This window comes from Eptatretus burgeri, chromosome 1 (genome assembly GCF_056783735.1).
Source record: "Eptatretus burgeri isolate ZD-2024b chromosome 1, Ebu_testis_v1, whole genome shotgun sequence".
NCBI classification, from domain to species: Eukaryota; Metazoa; Chordata; class Myxini; order Myxiniformes; family Myxinidae; genus Eptatretus; species Eptatretus burgeri.
Genome location: NC_140961.1, coordinates 15,469,205 through 15,493,530, shown reverse-complemented (window position 1 = coordinate 15,493,530; position 24,326 = coordinate 15,469,205). Strand labels below are relative to the sequence as shown.

The 24,326-nt window shown below is 45.8% G+C and overlaps 1 protein-coding gene and 1 long non-coding RNA gene across 5 annotated transcripts in view; one reads left to right on the top strand and one right to left on the bottom strand.

The window, feature by feature from the left end:
• LOC147033921 (monocarboxylate transporter 12-like) overlaps nucleotides 1–24,326 on the bottom strand; it is a 129,048-nt gene that overhangs the window by 97,446 nt on the left and 7,276 nt on the right. Inside the window, exon 1 of one of the 4 annotated variants that reach the window (XM_085873099.1) lies at nucleotides 6,453–7,025. The exons of the other annotated variants lie outside the window; for them this stretch is intronic. The gene's annotated coding sequence lies outside the window, so the exon portion shown is untranslated. Of the gene's footprint in view, nucleotides 1–6,452; nucleotides 7,026–24,326 lie in introns of those variants that run through there. 4 annotated transcript variants of the gene reach the window in all.
• On the top strand, nucleotides 6,803–14,490 carry LOC147033922 (uncharacterized). The gene is made up of 3 exons (XR_015056108.1): nucleotides 6,803–6,942; nucleotides 13,476–13,589; nucleotides 13,773–14,490. It is a non-coding gene; the product is annotated as an uncharacterized LOC147033922 (long non-coding RNA).

Genomic DNA, 24,326 nt, shown 5'->3' with positions numbered 1-24,326 from the left:
CCGATCCACGCACCAGCCATTGGACAGCCACTCGTGCCCGCTTTGCTTCCAATTACCCACTGTCCCGATTGTCACTCTAAAACCCAGCAGAACTTACAAACCCATGCCAATTTTCCCACAATTCATTTTTTTCCACCAAAGGATGGCACTTCGCCACAATCTCAGCAGCCGTGCATGGCCCGATATGCTCAGCCCGATCTAGTCTCCCCGACCCCCAACAGTGATCTCTGGACCCGACCTATGAAAGGGCATCTCGGATAGACCTGGCGGTTCAGCAGGAGGATTCATCCTCTCCGGGCTTGAAAGTCTATTGGAGGGTCTCTCCATCGCCGGGTACCGGCAATATCATTGCATGTGTCCTCTTCGCCCGCACCGGAAACAACTCCCCATAAAAGGCCCCCGTGAGTATCGGTGAAATGTCTCTTCCGGTTCCGGACCCCCTCGGCCATAATCAAATTGCTCTATTGGTTGGGCTGGACCCGGCCGCTTTGGCGCACTAACTACCGGATTACCCTTTATCAAACTCGACAGTTTCTGGCAAATTTCCTGAAACATTTGGGTAATGCTAATTTCTCCCAGCCCCCCTCCCTGATCTGGATCTCCGCCTGTCGGATCGTCACCGATGGCCTCTCTGGAACCCGACCCGGCCGACTCCACGAGGCCAGCCTGGCCGCGCACTCGGCCGCTCGATGAACGGTGGGTGGATCCTGTAACTCCACTAGCGCTCGGACCTCAGGGTCAGGAAGAGCAGCTAAAAATTTCTCTAGTGCCAATCTGTCCCACACCTCCACTGTAAGGTCCCGATACGCGATCCTGACTGATTAGTAAATGTCCTGTGCCAGCTCCTGCACTGTCTCACCCAGCTTTAATCTGTGGTGCTGGAGCTGGGCCCGCACCAGATCACAGTTTGCCGCGAACCCAAACTGACGGCTCAACGCCTCGCAAATGTGGGAGCTGGTCAACATCCCTCCGCGATCACGTTTAACACATCTGCGGCTGGTCCCCGCAATGTTGCCACCAAATTCCCTGTACGTTCCCGCTCATTCCACCCGTTTAGTCGGGAAATGCACTCAAATTGCGTCAGAAAAGCTTCAACGCTCCCTGACCCGTCGAAATTTACCAGGGGGATCACCTTTACGGTGGCCCGCTTCTCAGTTTCTCCCTTGTCCGAATCCGGCCCAGGGATCAAACACCCTTGTGTCTGCGTATCCAATTTCGGAGCCCACTGTGGCCAAAGATGTTTTGTGGTGAGGGTCTCATGGGTCAATTTTGCCTCCTGTTCCAAACGTTGAATGGACCGATTCACCTCTTCCCGCAGGATCTTCTGGGCCCGCACAACCTCCTCCAAGGCTCCGTCGCGAGTTTGTAGCTGCTCCTCAACCAACCCGGACACTCTACTTACAAAAGACGGCTCTACCAGGCCTTTATCCAAGACTTCATCTTGGCTCATAATTTTATCTTGTTCGTCCAAACGAGCCTCCAATCCTTTTACCTCCTCCGCCAAATTCATCCCTTGCTTCCTCAGCTCTCCCCACTCTTCAACCTGCAGCTGCATACGAGCATCCACACAGGCACGATGACGCTCCAGGCTTTCATCCACTTTATCAACCCGACTGTTCGTTGCATCAATTTTATCTACCAATTTTTTTCGTATATTTTCCCCCTCCAATGTAATTTCTACCTTTGTTTCCTCCAATCTGGCCTCGAATTTGCTTTGTATTTCTCCCAATTTAACATCCACACACTCCTGCATCTGTTTTCATTTTCTCCATCTTTCCCCCAATTCATCCCTCATTAAATCAATCCGTGCACCCAACTGTACCCCCATTACCCCCAATTGATCTGTCATTTCTGCCCTCTGTGCCGTCATTTCTGCCCTCTGTGCCGTCATTTCTGCCCTCTGTGCCGTCATTTCTGCCCTCTGTGCCGTCATTTCTGCCCTCTGTGCCACGAATTGATTTGCTATTTGTGCTGTCATGTCCCCTATTAAACGTTCCAACATTGTCTGTATCGACATCGCGCCGGTTTCCGGCGCTGCCGGCCCCGTTACGGGCAATGAAGCACGGTCCACGCTCGGAATGGGGGAGATTCCAACCCTACCCCCGTCTCTCCCCTCTTCCCCCGACTCGCTGCCAGACACGTGGCCTTCCTCCTCAAACATCTGCACATCCGCCATGGTGCAGAAGTCCCGTTTGCCGCCAATTAATTTAAATTTGAAAAAATCCCGCCAAAATTTTCCCGCGCTCGCGCGCTTTTCTGCAGTAATTTTATATTGCAATTCGTGGCGAGATTTTAATCCTGGTATATAATTTAGAGAGGTTCGAACATCCAACACCCTGACACCAATGTGACGTCCACGGGACTTGAACAGTCCCGCCAACGTAGAATGAGCCGAAACGATGGAGGCGGTTTCTTTATTTATAACCCAAACATGGTGGTTCTAATCGCTCTACCGCAAACGGGACGAGGAAGGTGGCACGAGTCGCTTTTCACTGAGTTGATGATGTTTATTTGTTTTTACTATTATCCAGAAATAACAAGACTCGGCAAGAAGAGGGATCCGGGGCGATTCGACGGGATGGTGTGGGATCGGGTGTGGGGAAAAACACAGACAATTCCAATGAATATAGAGATCTCAAACCTTCTAAGGCGCCAAGCACACACACACACACACACACACACACACACACACACACACACACACACACACACACACACACACACACACACACACACACACACACACACACACACACACACACACACACACACACACACACACACACAAAAAAACGTAGCTATTTCTGGTGGTCAGGCTGGACCGTGGTGTGGACGCAACTGTCCCTGGATCGGCGTCGGACGAGCCGGCCTTGCTCTCATCAGGGGGGGGGGGGGGCAGGAGAAACCGCAGTGCTGTCGACCTCCTGGTCCTGGCACAAGTCCGCCCACAGCCGCCAGGGAACCAGCTCCAGCGCCAAGCCGCGAGCAGGAGAGGGAGGCAGGTCCGCCCGCCGCTCGACCCCGCACTCCGAGTCAGCAAAACCCCAGAGCCAACCAAAGGGAGGCACGAGGCTCGGCAAGGCTCCCAGACACGATCAAGAACACGACCGATTCAGCACAACAACCAGGACGCTCTCTGCCGCCACAGCTTCCACACCAAAAAAAACCACGATCTTTTGGTTGTAATCTTCTTCTTCTTCCTTTTCGACCCCGAACAGAACCTTTTTATCCTTGGTCCTCGTCACTTCAATCGAGCCGTTTATTGGCCCACCGCCATCGCCTTCCGCCAATCGTGATCACGGCGCGGAGCCATCCGCTGCATTGTCCTGTGACGTCACGGCCAGTCTTCAGAGAATACCAAAAGGGGTTTACGCAGACACACTTACCCTAGCCCGTGTCCCTATCTAATTCCGTGACATTTATCATTTCCCCCTTGAAGAAATGAACATTTACTAGACAACTTATCACCACTGAATTGCAACTGATTACATCGAGATCCTGGTAAACTCGAACAGCATGGCATACCGAATTAAACATCCTAATTACCCTTTGAATGCATACCCCCCCTCAAACGTAACAATATTATGAGACTAAGGATTCGTCACTCCTTCGGTGTCATTTCCCTGGTCTCTGTCTATGCTCCGAATGAGGCGAGTGACCTCACCGTGATGGACACATTCTAAGCCACGCTCGAGTCTGTGGTTGATCAGTGCCCCAGACGAGATACACTTCTAGTCTTGGGGGATTTCAATGCATCGACTGGAACTGATAGGCATGGTTACGAGACGTGTGTTGGTCCCCATGGGTCAGGAACGATGAATCAGAATAGCACTAAGTTCCTTGACTTTGCAAGAAGTCATGGACTTAGGGTGGCCGGTTCATGGTTTCAGCACCCACAAGCTCATCGCTGGACTTGGTATTCCAACGCTGGTGGTGTAGCAAAGGAGATTGACCATGTCCTCGTTGACGGTCGCTGGAGGATGATCCAGAACTGCAGGGTCTACCGGAGTGCTCAGTTCCTCAATACTGACAACCGGCTTGTTGTAGCAACTCTAAAGCTAAACCTTAAATCCTGGAGAATGGTACCATCCCAGCCTAGGCTGGATGTTGGCAAGCTCAAGGATGAGAGAGTAGTTGAGGAGTTTGCGAACAGGCTGAGTGGACATTTGGGGTGTCTGGGTGCTTTGGGGGGTCCTGAAGAGTTATGGATTACCTTCAAGACCACCGTCCTTGATGCTGCCGGTGGATGTCTTGGAACTCACCGCAGGGCAAAGAAGAATTTTGTCTCTCAAGGGACACTGGATACCATTGACCAAAGTCGCAAGGCCAGGCTGAATGGCAGAGCTGAGCTGTTCAGGGAGCTGAGGTGTAAAACTGTACGTGCACTGAGGGTGGACAAGGAGGCCTATGTGCGAGGAATCTGTGAGGGGGTAGAGCATCACCTGTGGACAGGTGATTCTTGTCCTGCTTACAGGGGAATTCGCGTATTGCGTTCATCCAAGCCCATCCCTCGGAGCACTGCAGTTAGAGCAGAGAGTGGGAGGCTCTTAACAGAGGAGTGTGAAGTGAAGGCCCGCTGGGCCGGTTACTTTGAGCGGTTGTACCAGGCTGATCCACCAGCTGTCGAGTTGGACGTCAATGGTGTTACAATCCTTGTTGCTGACCCTCCAATCAATTGTGGTCCACCTTCGCTTGTGGATACACGGGCTGCGGTGAATCGGTTGAAACAGGGTAAAGCTCCAGGGATCTGTGGCATCCATGCTGAACTTCTCAAGGCTGGTGGAAATGCTGCACTCGTGTCGTTGCATGCAGTTTTGTGCTCTGCCTGGAACACAGGCATCATCCCAACTGAATGGAAGAGGGGCCTTGTTGTCCCACTCTGTAAAGGGAAGGGTGATCTCTAAGACTGCAACAACTACCGAGTGGTGACGCTGCTCTCAGTGCCGGGAAAGATCTTTGCTCGGATAAATCTTGATAGGGTTCGCCACCATCTGCTTGAGCACCAGCGTCCAGAGCAGTCAGGCTTTACACCAAAGAAGTCAACGATTGAACGTTTCCTTGCTCTTCGTGTCCTCACCGAACGCAGCCGAGAGTTTCAGCAGCAGCTGCTTGCAGCCTATGTTGATCTCTGTAAAGCGTTCGATTCAGTGAATTGGGATGTCCTCGGAAGGATTCTTGATCTTCGTGGGGTGCCACCAAAACTGATCGATCTGATTTCTGAACTCTACTCTGGTACTGAGAGTGCTGTGAAGTGTGGTGGTACCATTTCTGACTTATTTCCAGTTGTTACTGGAGTTCGTCAGGGGTGTGTACTGGCCCCCACACTTTTCAGCACTTGTATGGACTGGATTCTCGGGAGGATGTCGGAAAGATCAAGCTGCGGTGCATCGTTTGGGAATGTCAAGATCTCGGACCTTAATTTCGCAGATGATGCGGTCATCTTTGCGGAGACTTTAGATATCCTTTTGGGAGCCCTCAAGGTGCTGAATGAGGAGTCGGAGCCGCTGGGATTACGGGTTTCTTGGGTCAAAACTAAGATCCAGGCTTTCACTGACATCTTGGATGGTGCTGTCTTGTCTGTGTCTGTTTGTGGTGAGGATGTTGAGGTCGTGGAGAGATTCACTAACCTTGGCAGTGATATTCATGTCTCTGCTGGCTGTAAGTCAGAGGTCAATAGACGTCTGGGTCGAGCCTGGGGAGTCATGGATTCACTGGATCATGGGGTGTGGCGCTGCTGGTACCTGTGCGGGAGGAAGAAAGTCCGAGTCTTCAGGTCCTTGGTGCTTCCAGTCTTGCTCTATGGATGCGAGACTTGGACTCTGACCAAGGATCTGAGACGGAGACTTGATTCCTTTGGTACCAGGTCTCTTCGGAGAATCCTTGGCTATCGCTGGTCAGATTTTGTGTCCAACGAGCGGTTGCTGAGAGAGACTCGGATGAGATTTGTTACCTGCATAGTCCGTGAGTGTCAGTTGCGGCTGTATGGACATGTGGCTCGTTTTTCTGATGCTGATCCTGCTCACCAGATTCTCTCAGTGAGGGAGTCTCATGAGTGGAGGAGGCCAGTGGGACGACCACATGCCTCGTGGTTGCAGCAGGTTGACCATCATCTAAAGGAGATGGGGATGGGCCTGGCATCTGCCTGGGGGATGGCCAGACGGAGGCCCCTGAAGTACCGATGGAAAGTGGACGCAGCGACGCGCTGTTCTGGAACATGCTCCCATACCTGACCTGACCTGACCTGAGCTGAGCTGAGCTGAGCTGAGCTGAGCTGAGCTGAGCTGCCACCTGCCACCATCTCAGCAAGTGTAGATCCATACATACAATGCTTCATAAAAATCGCATTTTATTTCGGAGTTCAACTCGGACACCGATATATTTAATGAGGTGGTAACCTCCAATCATCAAATATCGTGTCAAATATGAAAAATAACTGTCAATTGAGACCTTACCATGATCAGTAAAATCGGTGAGGGAGGAGTCACGTGACCTCTCAAATGCGCAAATCATTCAAAAACAGAACATCGTACAAATACAATCCACACAACGATTGAAAGGGAATTTTTCCGCTCATCTCAAGACATAACTCTGAAGGGTGAAAATAGTTTGTCGAAAAAAAAGTTGCCATCTTCGCTAACTTCAACAAATATACACCTCAAATATACCCGCATCATGTCGTTTCAAAGATCCAAGTTAACATCGTCATTTCATTTTTGATCGTAAATTGATCGTAGATTTCTGATTAATTTCATCGTAGATGTCTCATCTGAAAGGAGTAATGTTTTGCAGTGTCGTGTGAATTGTTGCGGTGGAAAAGGGAATTCAGTATAAAAATTCAGTGACAAAGTATCGTCGTTGGTGGAGCCGGTAACCTTGGCAACCATTGATATTTTTGATTTTCAAATGGTTTCTGGTCACTATCACAGAAATATTCAATCACAGGTGAGATACATTTCCTTTCTTACAATATTATCGATATCTCTGACCTCTTGACGATGTCTTATCTGAGAGGCCATTCAAAAATGACGTACATAATGTATGGGGGTTGAGGTTTGGAGTTTTGTGGGGGTGAGTGTGTTCACAAACTTTGTTGAGTTTTACACTCACGGGGGTTGGGGGGGGTGGGGTGTTTCCAGAACCCTGATGTAACGACCTTTTACGTTTCATCATATGGAAGAGGCAAAGCCAAGAAGCGAATGTAGAATTCTTCTTACATTCGCTTCTGACTTTACATAAAACTTGTTCACAACTGTATACTTGCCAACTATACCGTGGTACATGTAAGCGCCGCACAGCTGATGATTTTGACGCAATTTCCGGTTACTTCGGCCTGGATTCGGGATCAACGATCAAATAATGTAAATTACGATTAAAAAATATTTTTTTGATGATGCGGGAGATATCTTTATTAAAGTTAACTTTGGGAAAAAATAATTCAATAAATAAATAAATAAACGATCACTTCTGGTCAAGAATAAAATAAATTAAAAGTTCCGGAAGGAGTTTCAAAATCACTCCCAGTCATGTTAAATACAAAATAAACACTTCCTGTCATGAAAAAAAAAATCACTTTCGGAAGTATAAAATTAACTTTGGGGAAAAAACATAATTGAATAAATAAATAAACACTTCCGGTCATGATCTCCGGCATGCATCATTCCCCATGAAAAAAACCGGAAACAAAAAAAAAATCAGAAGCAAAACAAAAACGGAAGCAAAATGGTCATAGCCAACGACACGGATTCACAATTGCCAGGGAATTGTGTTGTTTCCTATTCTCTCATGTGTACGCGCTAAGTAATATTCACAAGATAGAAATAAAACCCAATCGTGTTTATACACCGCACAGCGTTTAACAACAACCGGAAGCAAAACGTCTGAGCAAACGACACGGATTCCAAATAGCCAGGGCTGTTGTTGTTGTTGTTGTTGTTGTTGTTGTTGTTGTTGTTGTTGTTGTTGTTGTTGTTGTTGTTTCCTATTCTCTCACGTGCACACGTTAAGTATGAAGCTCACTGCGTTCGCTATTAAAACGTGCTGTTAAAGGACTTTTGGGATGTTTCTGGGTGAGCTTTCCGGTCACCTTGAATGAGGTTCTGATTGAGCATTTCTCCATGAGCCATGGCTTTGCCAAGATATCTCACTGCAAGCTGGTCGATGGAAGAAAATAAGGTGACGCCACCTACCTGAGAAGAGGAAGAATAGGCTGAAACAGGAAAATCAGTTGTCCATCTCTCGATAAAACCAAAATGTTTTTTTTGTTTGTGACCTCACTGCTTTGAGCTCCCAAAGTTAATTCACGACAAAACTTTACATTATCAGATTTTCTCCACGATGCATCGAAATAGGTGGCAGTTTAAACAGTCATGATGAGGTCATTTGGCCAGTTATTGCCATGTCCAGAGTTGTTGTTTTTATTTTTATTTTTTGAATACCTTGTCGAGGTTCGTGTGAGAGCCAACACACAGCGCACAGCAAGGGGGGCATGATACAAGAGGGGCGGGAGTGGGAAAGACAAAACAGTGGGGAACAGAGACATTAGGACATCTGTGGAAGGGAGAGGGATGGGACGGGGAACATGGGGAATAGAAGATGGACATTGCAGGGACTTCCAGGAAGGAAAGCAGGGAATTTGAAGGAGGTGGGCTTGGGTGGATTATCGGGGGAAGAAAAGATCGAGGATTTAGATGGTGAATGATAAGAGGTGGTGGTGAACAGCTGTTTTGAAGGCCTGGAGGGAAGAATGGGAATGAATAGAGTGAGGGAGTTTATTCCAAAGGCGGGAAAAAAAGAGGAATGAAAGAGTGAAGGTGAGCAGTGATTCGTGATTTTAGAAGTTTTACCAGAAAGGGGTTGTTGGCGGACCTTGAGCGCCCTGTGGAAATATGGTGGGGACAAATCGCAGAGAGAGCAGGGGGGGGGAGGCTGGAGAGGAGATGGTAGAAGACAGAAAGACCACCGACCAACCTGCGGTGATTGGGTGAGAGGCCCAAAGACTCAGTCTCATCACGGGAGATGCCAATGATCCAAAATGCCTTGGTTTCCACAGCGTGAAGCTGAGAAAGGTGGGGGGCAGGCGCACCAGCCCAGAGGGGAGAGCAGTACTCCATCAGGCTGCGGACAAAAGCTTTGTAAGTGGTCAGGAGCTGAGGTGGGCCGAGGAAGGACTTTGCACGACAGAGGATTCCCAGTCGGCGACTTGCTTTGGAGGCAAGGTTTGAAATGTGTCTTTCCCAGGAAAGGTAATGGCAGACAGTGAAACCCAGAAGCTTGAAAGAAAGGACTTCTTCCAGAGGATTGTTGAGAAAGTGGATGGGGGGGGTTTCCAAACGGTCCTTTCAAAGAGATATTGTGTGTGAGATTTGTCCGGATTGAAAGATATGTTCCACGTGTTGGACCAGTTTGTGATTTTATCCAGATCTGCAGTGAGCGAAGAAGCTGCTGCTTGCCTGTCTGAGGGATGACCCATGGTACGGCAGAGGGTGGAGTCATCAGCAAAGAGATAGAGGATTTTCCAGAGAGTCGGAGAGATCATTGATGAAAATCAGAAAAAGAACAGGGCCCAGAACGCTACCTTGAGGAACTTCAGCCTGGACAGGAAGAGGGGATGAAAGAACTCCATTTTGGGCCGCCACACGTTGACTGCGACAGGAGAGGAAGTCTGTGAGCCATGAGTGGAGATGGCCTTGGATACCAGAGGAAGAGAGTTTGGTGAGCAGGGCAGGGTGCCAGACTGTGTCAAAAGCACGTGATATGTCCAGGAATAAGGCTCGGATTTCCTGTCTGGCACTGAGGAACTCCATCCATTGTTGGGAGAGCAGAAGCAGCATATAGAGGGTAGAGTGACCTGGTCTGAAACCAAATTGATGATCAGAAATCAAGCCATTGCAGAAGAGGAAGGATTTGATGTTTGAAGAGATGATGGATAACATAACCTTGCTGATGATTGGGAAAAGGCTGATTGGTCTGTAGTTGCAGGGATCTGTTTTTGCACCTTTTTTGTGCAGGGCAGTGATGTTTGCTGATTTCCAAGCAGATGGCAGATGACCTTGAGCAAATGAGTGGGTGAATAGAACAGAGAGAGGGTGAGCAAGAGCAGAAGAGCAAGCTTTGAGTACATGTGGACTGATGCCGTTTGGACCGGTTGCAGAATCTGAGTCGAGGGTTGACAGTAAGCTCTCCACCTTGTCAGGAGAAAAGGACACAGAGTCCAGGGACAGTTGGGTGCGACTGGGTAAGGTGGGTAGAGAAAGTGATGGGTTTTGGACACAAGATATAGCTGCAAAGAGCGAGTTTAGGCATTCAGTTTTTCACGTGTGGTATCAGCAGTGCGGCCATTTGAGGTAATTGAGGAGATGGAGGGGGAACATACACCAGAAACAGATTTGATTAGACATCACCAGGATTTTGAGGAGGGAGAGAGGTTTGAGGGTTCAGACTTGAGATGAGAAAGATGTTGTTTTCTGGCTCTCCTGAGTGTAGATACACACTTGTTCCGAGCTTTATGGAAGGAACTGAGATTGCCCTCAGTTGGGTTTGCCTTCCATGAGGCAAAGGCAAGTTGTTTCCAGACAACTGCCTCACCACAAGCTTCAGTGAACGAAGGGCGGGAGGAAGAGTCGGACAACTGAAGACGAGAGGGGATGAATCTGTGCATGAGGGAGAGCAAGTTTTTTTGAAAGAATTCCCAGGATGAGTTGCTGTTGGAGAAAGTAGCGATAGGAGACCAGTCTATAAGTTTGAGGGCTGCTTGGAGACCCTGTCAATCGGCTTGAGTGAAACGCCAGACTCGACGGTGGTGAGGTGGTTCTCTGAAAATAGCCAGAGAGATGTCCACTTTGACAAGGACGTGGTCAGAAGAACCGATTGGAGCGGAAGGAAGAGCAGCAGATATTGTCAGGGAAATTTGTCAAAATCAGATCCAGAAGAGATGGAGTACCATTGGTTGAGATCCGGGTAGGGAAGTTGACCGATTGAGTCAGTCCCAATGAGTCGCAGAAAGCTTTTGCTGAAGTGCCATGACTGGTGAGAGAGGTACCCACACCTAGCCAACTGGCATGATAACAATTGAAGTTGCCACATATGAGGAAGAGAGAGTTTGGATGAGAAGATAGAAGTTGGTCCATGTTTTCGGATTAGTGAGGTGTAGATGGAGTCATCACTGTCAGGTGGACAGTACAGTATGCATATAAACATGAGGTGGGTGTGGAGGGGAAGCCGTAGCCAGAGGTGTTCTTGGGGGTGTGGGGGAGTGAGGGCAGTGCATGAAGAGTGAGAAATAGTCTTTGATGAAGAGAGCAACTCCTCCACCAGGACGAGGCTCAGGTCTGTCATACCGGAGGAGGGAGTAACCAGGGAGCGATACTTGGGAGTCAGACACGTCTTGGGGGAGGAAAGTTTCTGTTTGGCAGATTATGTCTGGTTTGTCAGTGGCAACCTGTATAGAAAGATCTGAAAGGTTTGAGTGAAGGCCCCTGATATTTGAGGTCCACACTTTTAATGAAGAGGGACGGGAGGAGGCTTTGGATGCAGGGGGTGGGGGGGACGGGGAGGGTATGACAAGGGACGAGGGGGGTAGGTAAGGATGGTTGTTGAAAGAGTGTGGGGGATTGCAGAATAGCTCGGGGAGGGGGCCGGATGAGGAGGAGAAAAGGCTCTGTGGTACTGGGGGAGAAGGGGGGACAAGAGAGGGGGAAGAAGGCAGTTGAGGACTTGAGGAGGTGGAGTGAAGAGATGGAGGTGAGAGGGCAGTGAAAGGAGGAAGTTTTGTGGATGAGAGGGGGGGCAACTTTGAGAAGGATGAGTGAGGGGGAATAATGGTGGGAGAAAGGTGAGGAGGGAGTTTTTGAGAGAGGTGAGAAGGAGGGTTGGAGGCAGAAGAGTGGGATGGTTGCTTTGAGAGTGAGGGGTGAGAGGAGCGAGTTGGCACTGAAGTTGGAAAAATAGAATGGTTGATGGAAAGCGAACATTCAAAGCAAACTGGGGTTTTTAAAAGTTTTAGGTCAGAGATGCAATTTAACACAATTCTTGATGGACGCAATAAAGGCGAATCCAGAGAATGGAGAGAACAAACGCTATAACAGTTGGATTTTTTAGGCAACGTATGAAGGAAAGGTCGAATTGAGAGCAGTCTGTTTAAATAGTGGAAGAGTAGTGAATTATGATACAGTAAAGAGTACCACACGTGTGAGAGAGGAAGATGAAGCATAAGAGATCGTTTTTATTATTATTAATGTTTGAGAGAGTTTTCAACAGATTAGGTCATGTAAGTGTTGGAGAAAAAAAAAAAAATCGAGGAAGAAGAAGAAGAATAGGAGAAGAATAAGTAGAGGTGAGGAAGAAGAAGAAGAAGAAGGAGGAGAATAAGAAGTAGAGGTGATGAAGAAGAAGAAGAGGAAGAAGAAGAATCAAGAGTCATGAGTGAGGAAGGAGAAAGGTGGCGTTTTTGTTTTTTTTTATTTGAGATAAGAAATAGAGTGATTCGTTGGGAGGGATGGGGGATGTTAGGAAAGTGGGGAAGATAGAAATTGAAGGTAATGGGGAGAAAAAAATCAAAACACGATCGTGCACCATGGGGAACCAGTTGGCCTCAAGCCTCAAGGGTAGGCCTCAAGTGTCTGTTAAGACAAAGTCGACAAAATCTCACAAAATAGCACGATTTTTGAAACAAAACCGAACTGGGAACACACAGTAACATGTAAGTGAGAGAATAAACAGTTAAAATGGGGCAGATAACGACCGGAAACTTAACTTTGAGATCGTCAGCAGAGATCCCCGAACGAGACTTGTCGACGCTCCAAACCCGGAACCGGAACTTTACACCCCTTAGACCCTTTAATACCCATTTAGACCCTTTTGAGATGTTTAAACTGTCTTCAACCCTTTCAACACTTTTCAGACTTCTTGACCTTTTTAGACCCTTTGGACAATTTCAGACCATGTGGACACGTTACACCGCTTTTGCTCTTTTACCCTCAGACTCTTTTAGACATTTAGACCCATTTAAAACCCTTCGAGTATTAAAACATTTTAGATCCATTTTTGACCTTTTAACACACTTAAGCCACTTTAAACCCCTCTATGCCCTTTAGAAAATCGAAAAAGACTCCCCCAAAAATCATTTTTGATGACTTTTTCATGCATCATTCGCGTTGCATTACAAGTAGCGATGACGAATCGAAACTGATATCCCAAAGTGAAACTGAAACGACTGATTTATGGATCAGCGAATGGGAAACGAGAATGAAATTCTGTGAGAAATACTGAATGGAAATTGCCAAAAGTAAAGCTATGGGGTGGAAAGAGAGTTGGCAAGTTCGGGACTGAAGAAGTGATGTGGAGAGGGATATGTGCCTGCAGGTGGTCAGTTGACAAGGAAAGAACTATGGTTATCTTCCATCAGGTGGTCGGCCCAAAATGTGCCTAAATTAGTTTCCCAGCCAAGCTTTCATAATATCACCCTCACTCCCTCGTAGTACTTCAGAGGTACAACTAGCATGGATTGGAAATCTTTGCTGGTGGAATGGAATGAGGTTGCCAAGGTTACCATCTCCACCTATTGCGATGTCTGCACACTGAATATTTTTGAGGTGAGTCGTCGACGAGCCTGTCAGTGACAGGTACCCTGCGAGTATGCTATAAGTTTTGTTTAGCATGGATCCTTAAAGTGTAATATAAACTGCTTGATGTAATGAGCTAATTTTCAATGTCGATGGCAGTTGTGTGTTGCAAACTGCCTGGTGAGATTCATGAAGATTCTGGAATGTTCTCAGATGAAACTTCCAATATGGACGAGAATCGTAGTGCCTGGAAGGCACGAGATCCTTCTATGATACTACATAAACCTGCGAGAGGGAGGTGTGAAGAGACGGGTGGCATGTGATGAGATGTTTGTTTCGATCGTCCCCATGCTCGATTTAACTCTGATGAGTGAATGAGGTGCTCATGTCCAGAGTGGTTGTTAATGCATTGAGCTGGTTATAATCAGGTTGATGAAAACTCATTAAGATTGTTTATCGGGAAAGAATTATTTTGATCTCTTAAATCATCCTGAATGGATTCGTGAATGAGAGAGAACGACGTGACAGGACTCGATCGTTCAACAGCCCTGGTGGACGAGGTGAACAGGTGTGAGTTGAGCCGGCAGGACTGGGACACTGGGCGGAAACAACCCAATGCGGGAATCGGAGTTGGACATTGTATGTAATGGTGAACGTCGCCATTTGACTTGATATCTGTTTGTTTGAAATACAAGTTTCAAAAACGTTACGATGTTGATGTGGTCATTGTAACATCACTCGGAAGTCACAGACCCCAACTGACAAAGATCCATTTGAGTGGTAGCTGACTGGTACGATTGTTCAGATGCGTGAAGTGCAAACCTTGGATTGTTGTAATTTGAGAACGGGCTGGGTTCGGTACCACTAACAACATACATAAACCAAAGGGAAGAAAGCCCCAAAGTGTGTGTACCCCCGACATTTTGGTGACCGTGAGAGGATATGTCAGTGGCGAAAGGCTTTATGGTGTCACAGAAACAGCAGACAAGGAAGACTACGCATAAGTGACGATGCTGCAAGAGCAGAGATTGCAGCCCCTCGTCAGGACTTCTTTTATGTGGTGTTTTGTGTCATTTTATCTGGTGCATTTTGTATGGCATTTGTTTCCTGATGTGTTGCATCATAATATAATGGGCGTAAGCCTGGAACTTCTAACACACTTTTCTCCAAACATATTCTGTTCATACTTCCGAAATCTTCACATTATCTGTGTCATGTATTTACGCAGGGGATAGTGGATTCAAAAAATCGAATATAGATAGAATAGCTATAAATAAGGACTTTGTGGAGTTTGTTTCGCGTCCGCTGTGATTTTCTGGCAACCGTAGCCACATCTATACCCCATTGGTGAAACGACAGTTTTTGCACCCAAAATTCAGCTTCACCCCGATACCTTTTGTAAATATATAAAAGCAAACATATAAAAAAATAAAATATGAAACTGTAGACACAACTTTTCTTTTGTCCCCATAGTGACATGCTGAGACAGAGATGTCTGAAAAATGCCGCCACTCAAACAACACAGAGCATCGATGCTCCAATCGTGTACGACGAGATAGGAAACGGAGACGTATTGTATCGCAAAGTACCAGGTAGTTGCCCGCTCTTGATACAGCAAGTATGCCTCATAATGAATACCCTGCTGTGCGAACTGTTTTCGAAGAGTGTAACATTCCGCCCAATAATTGTGGTTCGCTGTATGACGTCTCATGTCCCCATTGTTTGGCATATCGATGGTCTGATGAACTTGAAGGGCAATGCTGCCAGCGAGGAAAACTGAGGTTAGAATCCATAAGGGAACTGGAGAGTGAAATTTGTTCACTTTTGACTTCACAGCACTTCATAGACAATTTGCAGGCATACAACAATGTACTGGCACTGGCATCATGAGGTTGTGATGTGGCCACCAATACCGGTTTCAACCCCACGTTTAAAGTCCAGGGTAAATATTATCAGGGAGGAGTGACCCAAGGGTATGATACTGGAGATGAACCACCTAAATGTGCACAGTCGTTCTTTCATGATACCGCTAAAGAAGTTCAGAAGTGCTTATCACATGTTCATGATCTTAATCACGATACCCTATTGTTGCTGCAACACTTCCTTCGTTGCATTAATCCATATATTCAATAATGTAAATCTGCTATCGAATTATCATCAACACAACCCGATGTACAAATTGTTCTTCATGCAGACAAGAAACTAAAACCCAGTCATGAACACTGCCGAAGATACAACTTGACATCAAATTCTGAAGTTGCGGCCCTGCTGCCCGGAGACCAGAAACACAATCTAGACATCATTATACATTGCAGAGGAGGGACTCTGCAGCGGATAAACATGCTACACCATTCGTACGATCTGCTGCATTATGTCCTGCTTTTCCTGTATGGAGAAGATGGTTGGCAGCTGAATTTAAAGAAGGAAGGTGGATGTACTCTCACTGCTCTGGATTATTACCATCATCGCCTGCAACTCAGGTAAGTCTCACATAACATCATCATGAAAAGTCATCGGCTGCTGCAACAATATGTGGGCGATCAGTGGGCAAAAATCAAAAAAATCACGAGTGCAGTGGGTTGAAATGAACCAGAAATCGATACTTGCGGAGAAATGCAGCGGACTATACGACGCAGTGCATGCTGGCGATGATGCAGTTCCTGGCAGGAGGATCATTTTGCCACCTATGATCACAGGGTCACCCCGATTCTACAAGGAGGAATTCCAAAATGCAATGACCATTGTGCGAGTTCTCGGTAAGCCGGACTACTTCATTACATTCACAACGAATCCGAAATGGCCTGAGATACAGTCGTCAATATTTCCTGGTAAGAGACCACATGACAGACCGGACATCACATGTTGTGTTTTCAAATTGAAACTGGATGCATTGATGACAGATCTGCTCAAGAAAGATGTGCTTGGAAAAGTGAAAGCACACACCTTGACTATCGAATGGTAGAAGCGTGGGTTGACCCACGCCCACATTTTGCTAATCATGGCCAAAGAAGCCAAACCATCGTGTCCAGAATATATCGATTAGGTGGTACGAGGCGAGATTCCTGACAAGGTCATAAATACGAGCCTTTATAATGTGATAACGTCTCATAACATCCATGGACCGTGCGGAAACATCAACCGAAACAGCCCGTGTATGGAAGGAGACTGTGTGCAACGGCACTGTACAAAGGACTTCCCTAAATCATATCGCTTGACAACAACAATGTTCGATGATGGTTATCTGCAATACAAGAGACGTAAGGCCAGGGATGGGGGAGCGACACACTGTATCAAAGTGAACTCGAAAGATTTTGTGGTTGATAACTCATTCGTCGTACCATACAATCCATACTTGTCAATGTGGTATAATGCCCACATCAATATAGAGGTCGTTCATTCCATTCAGGCTGTCAAGTACCTGCACAAGTACGTCACGAAGGGTCAGGATCAAATAATTTTAAGCGTGAATCAGTCCGGACAGGACATTGCAACTTTGAATGAGTCGAGAATTTCGTCAATGCCGGTACATTTCAGCAAGTGAAGCATTGTGGAAACTTTATGAATTCTACATTCATCAAAAATCGTCGGCTGTTCAAAAGTTACCGTGCCATCTGCCTGATGAACAAATGGTATTCTTTGAAGAACACGAAGCCACAATCGTTGCTGAGAGAGGACCTCCAACAACTAAGCTGACGGCTTTCTTTATGACTAATCAAACTGATCCATCGGCCAGGACCATCCTGTATGCACACTTCCCTCGATACTTTACCTGGAGTGCCAAAGACAAGAAATGGCAACGTTGGAAACGAGGCAATCGAGATGAAAATAATGATGTTGTTGTGCAAACACTCGGTCGAATACTTACAATAACGCACAGTCCACATCAGCCTGAACTGCACCATTTACGGATGCTTTTGTACAACCGGAGTGGAGCCACCAGCTTCAAAGATTTAAGAATAATCAAAGAACACATCTGCACTACATTCGAGGAAGCCTGCCTCCGCCTGGGCCTGCTGTCAGACGATGGCGAAATCAACAGAGCCTTGGAAGAAGCCACAAACTTGCAATTCGGGGATCAGCTGCGCAACTTCTTTGCCACCATTCTTCTGTACTGTTGACCTCCGGACCGCTCCAGTTCTGGCAATCATGGCAATTGGAACTCTGCTGGGATGTTATGATGAGATACAATTGCGACACAATATCGGACAACATCGAAAATGAAGTGTTGCTGTATCCACAACAATGCGTGAAACGAGTAGGTATGGATATAAACAAGGATTTTTTCCCTCCAGCGCCAAAAGTTCAAATGCTTCAGGAAGAGAGACAGACATGATTACTCAGGGAGGAAATAGACTTTGACACGAATGCTCCAGCAAGAACAGTGGATCTTCTGTATCCAATGCTCAATAATGCAAAGAAACATGCCTTTGATGTTGTTATGTCTTCCGTCCACAACGACAAAGGAAAGCTTTACTGTCTGAATGCAAGTGGAGGAACAGAAAAGACCTATCTGCACAATGTCATAATTGATGCAGTACGAGCGCAGCACAAGATTGTACTTGTGACAGCATTATCTGGGATTGCGGCCACGCTGCTGCACAATGGGCATACGCTACATTCGCGTTGTAGAATTCCTTTGAACTTGAACGAACATTCCACGTGCCAAATTTCGAACAATGCCTCCACCGCTAAGCTCCTTTGACTTACCAAGATGCTCAGCATCGATGAGTTAAGTATGGGCCACAGGTACCTGTTTGAATGCCTGAGCAGGTCTCTTCAAGACATACAAATAAATTCTCATTTGTTTGCTGGCATCACAGTGCTGTTTGCTGGGGACTGGAAACAAATACTTCCTGTTGTCCGACATGGCAGCCGACCCCAAGTAGTGGAAGGTTCCCTGAAAGTGTCATACATCTGGAAGAGCGTCCACACGTTGTACCTCACAGAAAACATGCGGACTAAAAACGATGATGACAGAAACTTTGCTGAATACCTCAATACTGTTGGAACTGGTTCTGTGCCACCCCTTTCAACAATGGAGCTCGAGGACATCAAAATTGCAGAACAGTTCCGCTTGCCAACCAGTCAATTGTCAGACCTGTTCTCCTTCATGTTCGATTCACTCACTCAAAGATTCGCAGATTGGGAGTGGCTGTGTTCAAGAGTTATCCTTTCTCCAAGAATGATGCGGTTGAAATAATCAATAATCACGTCATAAATTAATTTCCGGGCGAAGCCGTGGAGTACCGAAGGGCAGATACAATCGATGAGGACAGTCATCAGTACCCCCATAGAGTTCATAAATACCTTAACACCCTCAGGTATGCCTCAACACAAAATTGTGCTCAAGAAACATTGCTGCGTTATGTTACTGCAGAATTTCGACCCTATGAATGGACACTGCAATGGAACCCGGTACATTGTCACAGAACTACATCAACACGTCGTAGAAGCTGAGATAGCCATTGGTCTGCACGCACAGAAAAGGCTGTTCATTCCACGCATCCTACTCATTACCAGTGACAATACTTACCCCTTCCAAATGAAACACTGGCAATTCCCCATTAAGCTCGCATTCAGCATAACTGCAAACAAGGCCCAAGGTCAGACCTTACAGAGAGTTGGGATTCACCGACTAACTGACATGTTCTCTCATGGTCAGCTGTATGTTGCGATGAGTCGCGCTATCGCCAGTTGCCAACTTGAAATTTCAGCAAATGAACCAAACAAGACAAAAAATATTGTTTATAAAGAAGTCCTGTTGCATGTCAAACTCCAGTGATCAACATTTACCAATACAAAATGCAGAATTTTATTACATGAATTCATACAAGGAATAATATTTTTACGTAAGACCATATGTACAGGGGCTGTATTCTCAAGCACTCCGACTGGGACACGGCCGTCGGTTCAGCCGGCTCCCACATACATTTTCGAAGAGGGAATTGATGACGTCACAATCAGCAACATTCAGCGGCAAACCGACGGCCAGATCCCAGACAACGTGCTTTACTCAACTAAGTGCATGAGTTCAGGTCATTTGTTCAACTCAGCATTTGCAACTTTTATCCTGCCATGTTGTTAATCTGTTGATGGAGGTAATGTAGAAATATGAATATGTCAAATCGTTTGTGTTACTCATCCGGTACTATGTGTCAAGGCCAACAATCGAAAGCGCCCGCTCTCAAACGCTACCATGGGCACCCAGACACGCCACCAATATGAACTGAGCTGTTCAATGCGGCGCAAAAAATCCAAAGAAACTACTATGACCGAGTATTGTGATCCGTCCTGTCCCCCATACCCATCGTAGACGGTTGCATCTGCTAGTAATTAATAAAAGACAAAATTATAACTGCCACTTTATTACTGCTGGCAGTGATGACCGTGTACCAAAACGTCCCGCTTTGATGCAACTCCTCTTTGATTGGACACCTGACCCTGACCATTGACATTTGTTATAATTCAATTTAATTCAGAATGGGATTAAAATAAATTCAATTGAAATCAGATGGAAGACCAAACAGGTACAGTCCTACATTGGAGTAATCAGAAGGAACCCAAACAAGCAAAAAGCAAAGATGAAGTCATCAGAAGGAACCAGGAAAGGATTCACATTTCTGCTGCTACTCCTCCACCCTCAAACCCATCTCTGCACAGCCAAGTGAGCCTTATTCAATATTTCTATGTATATAAATATATATATATATATATATATATATATATATATATATATATATATATATATATATATATATATATATATATATATATATATTTTGTTGCGAATTCGCGCCCGCCGGCGTGCGAACGGCCACGTGACTCGAATCGCGGCACGTCGCCCACCGGACGGACAATTCTGTCGTGACCCTCTCGGACTAACACCAGGAGCTAGTCACGGGTGGGCCTTTCGGCCTCACCACGATCGTGCCAATCGGCCACCCGTGTGGGATAGGGTTGTTTGCCAAACTCGACCAACCTAAGTACCCACGCGGATGGTAAACCGGGCGATCGCACCTCGCCACAGGTCGACTCCGGACACGGGCCGCTTAAGCGGTCCGTTCCGTACTATTGGGATTACCGAGCGGTGTTATCATCGGCCTCGACGGTTCAGATTACTTATCGGGCGTATTAAGCCCACTATGACCCCTTTACGTGAAGCAGGTTGGAGAGTCAACAAAGGGAAGGATGCAGCGAAACGGGGAACAAGTTCACACAAGCACTTTATTCACACAGACACAGACACAAAGCACACATATACAGCCAAACAGAATCAGAATGCACATAAAGCAAATGCAAGAAGAAAACAATAAAAGCAACGACGACACATAGCTAAAACCGACTTAGACCGACACACGGCAACACTTATATAGTTCTACTTTCCAAGACATGGCGCCACAAGATCCATACAAAAATCCCGCAAAGAAAAAGGTGACTTCCCTTTTGGGCCGTCGAGTCCCTCTCCGACGTCCGTCGAGTCCCTCTCGGACGTCCGTCGACGTGGTCCCGCCTGACCGCGACTCCGTGCCCTGGCGTCGTAGGCGAGTCCTCTCCTGCGTGCCTCACGCCGGCATGTGTTGGCCGCTCGACACCACGGACGGAGTTTTCGGCGCTATCCCAGCGCGGATAGAGGGGGGGGGGGTAAACGTGGATGCCCGAGGTCGGGAGAGGGGAATGGCGGACGCTCCTTCCCGCCAGCGGGGTCTTGGAACCGCACCACAGCAGACCACGACAGAGGCCACCAGGAAGAGAAGAGGGCGAGCGAGCCGGAAGACAGGAAGAGAGCAAGAGCAACCACAAAACCGCTCCGCCCGTGTCAGACTTTTTATATCCCGGAGCCCCGCCCTGTTGCTCCGCCCCGTTCTTTGCTCCACCCCCCTTCGAGGCGCTTCGAGAAAGGTCTCGAAGAGGGGCGTTCCTCCTCCCTGGCCGCGTCACACCGCGCATCCTCCAAATCGGGCACCAGCTGCCCCACCCCGCTTCTCCTCCCTCACACCATGCGCGGAGAAGAATGGCGCGAAAAACAGGTGGGAAAAGCCCACCGAGCGTCCTTGTTGGTTTTTGTTTGAAATAAAACATAGAAAAAGAAAAACGACTGACTCAAAGCGTCGCAGCCCGAATGAATCACATTAATTCCCTCTAAACAACGGGTTTGGGGCTAACTACACATGCACTTAAGAGATACCTCACCTCCGGGACCTTCATGGTGTAATGCGAATTTCTACAGCCGTAATAATATATATATATATATATATATATATATATATATATATATATATATATATATATATATATATATATATATATATATATATATATATATATATATATATATATATATATATATATATATATATATATATATATATATTAGGTAATTGATGGAGTTGAAAAAAAAAAAAATTGAGATTTGTTCTTCCCTTATTATCAGTATTTATAATGGCGATTTCAGTTAATACAATGGCGATTTCGATGAAATTTGGTTGGTAGGTTCATACCATGACCTAGTTGTGTGCAAATGAGAACCTTTGCTGTGGACACCACCGTTGCCGAGCAATGGGACTTTGAAATTTTTGAAAAATCATAAAAAAATTATTTTTTCGAAAATCAAAAATCGGGCCACGACCGACTGTGGGCAGTACATTCAGCCATATTGTAAAAAATTTCCAGCCGGATCCTATGAAAACTGTCAGAGACGATAGACTTTGAATGAACCCTGGTCGAAAACAATTAAAAAAACGAAGTTCGTTATGTATCAGAGACCATGAGTCAGATATACATGAAACTGGTATGGTAGGTTCATGGTATGTCCTAGTTATGTGTCAGAAAGAACCGGTGCAATTGACCCCTCCGTTGCCTAGCAACGGCCGAAAAACCTCTAAATGTGGGGGGTATTTTAATGAAAAAACAATCTGCAGCATTAACCCTTGAAGCTAGAATCATGAATTTTCTTGTGCTTAATCCTCAGGTCATTCCCCATCGAACGGGCCCATCGCGTCAGGTTCTATTGGGTAGGCGACTCCCCATGTCCGCCTACCGGCTTGTATGTATACTGTATATATGTATATATACATATATATCAAAAAAAAATCTAAAACAACCCAGATCAAAAAATAATAATAATTCTGGCTGCCAGACCATGCATCCAATCAAATAGAAATTTAAATCATTCATTCACCATCACTACTAGACCATAATTCTGAAGTTGCACATTTATTAAGCGGTTCCAAAGAAAGCATTATTAAAAAAAAATTTCAATCCAATATGGCTTCCAAACCATGTTACATATCAATTATTCCTTAACAAACTTTTGGACCAATGGCTTGGGGAACATTTTTTTTAAGTTTTCCTTTGATCTGTCCAGCCATTCAGGAGATTTTCATAGGTTTTAGTATAAATCCAAAATGGTTGCCAAATCTTGCGACCTATGACATCACATGTGTGACCCTTTTGGTCCTCCTGAATGGATGGTTTTGTGTGTAAAGTGTAAAGTTTCGTGTAAAGTAAAGCGTGTAAAGTTTCACCTCGATCTGATCAGCCACTTCAGAGAAGAAGCTGTTTGAAGGTTTTTTTTTTTGTTTTTTTTTAAACAATATCGCTGCCGAATCACGTGATTGATGATGTCATCAATTTTTTTTCTGTGGATCATTTTATCCCTTTATGCTCCTCAAAATTTTTCCTACTGATCAGATGTAGCATTTTACTTATGCAATTACGATGCCATAACGAATGCACCCATGACATCATTAAAAAAACCTCACTTATTTCGCATGAGGAGTACTTTCCATTTGCCAAGTTTAAATTTTTTCCTTGGTGCGGTTTCCTAGATATATAGCTCCAAAGTTTTCCCATTTTTCCAACATGGCTGCCACATCATGTGATCTATAACGTCATAATTATCAAGAAAAAAATTCGACCTGAGTAGTCACTCCGATAGTGAAAATTTTGTCTCGACCCGACAAGCGGTTGTCGAGAGAAACACTAGTTCTGTGCGGCCAAACAAATTGACCCAAATGCAATACCCTCTCTTTCGCAAGGGTAATAAACAAACATGAACACAACAAACCTGAAAAAGTATCCCAATTCAGCTTGCAACAATTTCCATAAACAGTTGCAAATAGAAGATACCACACAGGAAAATGAAACAGCAACAAATACAGCCCCAACAATTGCAAAAAAGACAAAATAAATATTTAAAAGAAATATCAACATATTTACACCAATTGAGAGAACGACGAAAAAGCAGAAAAATACAAAAAATAATTGGACCGAGTTTGGATCGACAAAGAAGGCTCATTGGAATAGCTAAGGAGAGGTCAGCTCAACTCCGACAGAGAACGAATAACAATAAATGCCCAAGATCAACAACACTACACCAATGGATTTAAAAAGATGGCAGGACTGAGCCAGATGGACAAGTATAGTTTCTGCAAGACAGAAACAGAAAGTACTAGTCACCTGCTTTCAGGATGTAAAAACTATGATCAGGATAACTTTACACACAATGGCACAACAATGTATGCAATGTGATTAATTGGCATATCTGTAAAAATGTCAACATCACAGTTCCACAAAACTCTTGGAAACACAAACCAAAAGCAATCATTGAAAATATGAACGTCATGCTCATGTACCACCTGATGATCCCATCGAACGTGAACATAGACAACAAAGCCTTGCAACCGGACATCATTCTCAGGAACAAAAAGGAAAAGACAGCATTGCTGATCGAGATATCAGGACCGAGTGATTTTGACTTGAATAATA